This window comes from Penaeus japonicus, unplaced genomic scaffold (assembly GCF_977035675.1).
Source record: "Penaeus japonicus unplaced genomic scaffold, GWHDUDI00000001_assembly GWHDUDI00000009, whole genome shotgun sequence".
In the NCBI taxonomy this organism is placed as follows: Eukaryota; Metazoa; Arthropoda; class Malacostraca; order Decapoda; family Penaeidae; genus Penaeus; species Penaeus japonicus.
Genome location: NW_028234411.1, coordinates 33,973,869 through 33,977,954, shown reverse-complemented (window position 1 = coordinate 33,977,954; position 4,086 = coordinate 33,973,869). Strand labels below are relative to the sequence as shown.

At 39.1% G+C, this 4,086-nt stretch overlaps 1 pseudogene; it reads right to left on the bottom strand.

The window, feature by feature from the left end:
• Nucleotides 1-1,570: 1,570 nt before the first annotated feature.
• The window catches only part of LOC147471367 (uncharacterized), a 2,804-nt pseudogene continuing 288 nt past the window's right edge, over nt 1,571-4,086 (bottom strand).

Below are 4,086 nucleotides of genomic sequence, written 5' to 3'. Positions count from 1 at the left end.
CTATTTATTCATCCTTTCTTATATATATATATATATATATATATATATATATATATATACATCAATATACATACAGATACATATATACAAATATGTATATGTATGTGTGTGTGTGTGTGCATGTGCGTGTGCCCTTTTTACCTTTTTTCTTGTGTTTCCTTTTCTTCGATTTATCTCAAGGCGAAGCTTCCTGTTTACGATTCCCATTCTCTCCTATTCTCCCGAGCAATATTTTTACGTCCCATCCCACTCCTTAAAGCTGTTTTCTCCTTCTCGTATCACTTCCATCTTATTCATATATATAACTAACGACTAAAACAGATATTTCTCAAAATTGGTGAATTGATTAATAAAATGATGGTGAATAAGTGTGAATAAATAAACAACGGAAACAAATTTTGATCCATAGACATCCCTAGAATGCTCTGATAACGCCAACGTGATTTTGTTTTTCTCTTAATACCAACACGGTCTCGTAGGTTTAACGTGGGACCTCCGCCTCGGCAAGGGTTGAAAGGACTGCGGGTTATATGTCTTGCGAATGGAAGGAAAGCGTCGGGGAAATGAAATAGCTGAACATTTCTGTGTGTCTTGAGCTTTTTCTTTTTGTTGGGGGGGGGGGGGGGACAAGAGGGATGGATAGAAGGGGAGGTTGGGTAGAGGGTGGGATGGCGGAGTTAAGGGAAGGAGGAAGGGGGGTTGGGGTGATCAGAAGAGCGCTGTGATGAGAGCAGTCGGATAAGAATGATTTTACTTGGTTCGGATTATCGGAACGTTTTTAATCATATAGAGAGATGGGGCTAGTGCTACACACACACTAACACACATACACAAATACATACACACACAAATACACAAACAAACATACCAAAGAGAGACAAACGAAATAAAGAGAGACAGACATATATATATATATATATATATATACATATATATATTGTTGAGGTGGTGGAAGATGTCATCTTCTATGCGTGAATTAAGGAAGTTTGGCTTGTCAATGTACAGATAATTAATGTGGAGATCAGAGAAACACAGCCACTGCGGGAGAAGTCCGTGGAGAGAAGAGGTTGTATACATTAAATAATACATCTTATATATAGGTAATACATCTGATTCTACAGTAGAAGTGTTAACAATACTTGGATCACATGGTGTGCTTCTTGCATGACAATCTGATATTCTAAATCTGTCCAATATATTTTCCAAATGTTTAGTTTGATTCACTTCAATGTAATCTTTGCGTTGAATTTTTCTTTGCCGCTAGGTCCAGGTTTCATTTGATAAACCCATCTTTCACCCACTGCTGTGCAATTCTTGGGTAGTGAAGTGAGTTCATAGGTGTTGTCCTGTAGTGAAGCAATCTCCTGATCCATGGCTTTCTTCCTTTGATGTCCCTCTGGAGATGCTATAGCTTCTTGGTAGGTGACTGGTATTGGGTCATGTGACATTCGATAGCAGTGATGTATAAAGCTAGTATGTGTCACACTTGAGATACTGCCGTCCAGATCATCTGTAACATAGTCATCTAACCTCGAGGGTTTCTTTCTTTCTCTGGATGGATATCTTCTTCCTATATCTTCATCCATTGGTATCTCTTCTCGGTCTTTAGCTGGACACTTCCTGTCTCCATCAGCGTCAGCTGGTGTCTCATCTTGGGCCGCTTGAAGTGTTTTTTGCTGGAGCCTCATCTCCACCAAAATGTAGTTGTCACTTAAAATTTGCTCGGCACTTGGGGATTCTGTCTTACAAGATGAGTTATCCACAAATTTGACTATTATTACTTTTCTTATGGTCTGAGTATCTGGAAAGTATATCAAGTAGGCTGGATTTTGATCATCATAGGCCACAAATACTCCCTCCGTACTCCTTGGATTTAATTTCTTACACTCTAGTTCATATGCAAAACATCTTGTTCCAAAGACATTCATTTTACTAATGTTTGGCCGTCTTCCAGTAAGCATTTCTACTTGGTTCTTTTGAGTCCTGGGGTTATAGCACCTATTCCTGATGTCACAGGCAGTCTTCACAGCATAGCTCCACATATCCTTAGGTAATTTTGATTCAATCAGCAAACAACAAGCCATGTCAAATATTGACCTGTGTGATCTCTCAACTGTGCCATTCTGATGTGGTGAATAGGGTGCAGAAAACTCTTGTTTAATCTTGTTCTCTGTTAAGAGTGTTCTGAACTCATTGTTCGTAAACTCTGTTCCGTGGTCACATCTTAGGCATTTGATACAACCATGTAGAGCTTTTTTTTTTGCAAGATATCTTTTCATAGCTGTCACTGTATCACTTAGTTTTATTTAGGTAAATTCTAAGAGCTCCGGAGTAATCATCAATAAAGGAGATGCTGTATCTGTAACCTCCTCGTGCTGATGGGTTTACAGGACCAACTACATCACAGTGGACTAAATCTAATGGCTGTTGGGCCTTTTTGTCAGGCTCTCAACTCCTATACTGTGTTATCTTACGAAGTGTACATATGGTGCAGTTGAACTCATCTTTCCTAATTATATGCATTCCATCAACAGTTGCTTCAAGTTTTTGCACATCAGCCATATTACAATGCCCAAGGATTTTATGCCACTCCTCTAGGGTGTGCTTGGCTTCCCTTACATGGACTTTGTTAAATTTATCCATCTGAGAACCAGTGTGTGGCTTACCTCTATGTAGATTTTCGTGTTTACGTGTTTTTCTCCACAATGTCGAATATCCTGCCATCCTTGATAGATAGAGTACTGTCTTCTGGTGAGAAAGTAACAGTATGTCCACTCTTGATAGCCTTCCAAATTGACATGATATCTTGTTTAAATCCTGTTATGTATAATGCATCTTTTAGTAGAATACTTCGTGATTTGCCGTCTCGATCCTGAATGAAGTCTTTCACATCACCGACTCCTTGTACTGTTCCTTGTTGTCTTTGGCCGTCTGCCAGCTCTTTGTAATGGTTTTGTGGATCAAAAGACTCTTGAAATCTCACAAACTTTGGTTCAGTTTTCTCAATATGTGAAGTGCAGCCACTGTCAATCATTAAGAAGCCTTCTTCTTTTAAGCTAGCTACATTCTGTTTTCCAAAGTTAATTACCTCAGTGTTGGTCTCCTAAACAGTACAAAACCTTGATGAGTGTGTTACATGAAAAGAATACTCTTGATATTGTTCTTCACTTGTGTCATTTGCTGAGTTACTGAATTACTATTCCTCTTAGGATTCTTCACTCTACATTCACTGTTACTGTGAGTTCCGGATCTATGAAAGTCACACCACTTTCTAGTATTTTGAGGAAACTTACCTCCTTTGCTGCATTTTGATGCAAAATGGCCTGGTTCACCACACCTGAAACATTTCTTGTTTCACTGTATTGTTGGTGTTGACATTCATGATATTATCTGTGCTAGAAGTATCCTTCAGACGATCCTCTTGACTTAACAATGCTATCTTTAATTCACTGTATTGATATGGAGGATTACGCTGGTTAGCTACATCAACAAATTTTATGTACTTCTTTGGAAGTCCATCCAGTGTTCGTACTACTATAAGACCATCAGTAATGTGTTCATCTATTTCCCTGAGAGCAGCTTCTGTCTCATCTATAGATATACTATAACACTGCCATCATCCATTCTTTTGTTAATGAGTGATCTCCATAGAGGAAACAATTTGTGTTGTGTTTCTCTTAGGTAGTGTTTTCGTAGCAATGTCAATGCTTTCACTCCATCTCCCCTCGCTTCACGCTTTATCATGCCAAGTGACGTTCAGCCAAGTCAACCTGTTAAGTGGGCATAGATTGTTTCCTTGGCCTCTTCTAAATCATAATCATCAGGGCGTTTGCAAGCATACTTATCAAAAGCAAGATGAAGTTTCAGAACTCGGAGAGCACCAGTGAAGTTTTCTTCCCACAAATCATAATTATCTGCATTACCATCAAATTCCTTAAATCTGGGCCCATAACCTGTTGAGGTGGTGGAAGATGTTATCTTCTATGCGTGAGTTAAGGGATATACAGATAATTGATGTGAGGATCAGAGAAACACAGCTACCGCGTACAAGCGTGTATTCCGGGGGAAGTCCGTGGAGAGAAGAGG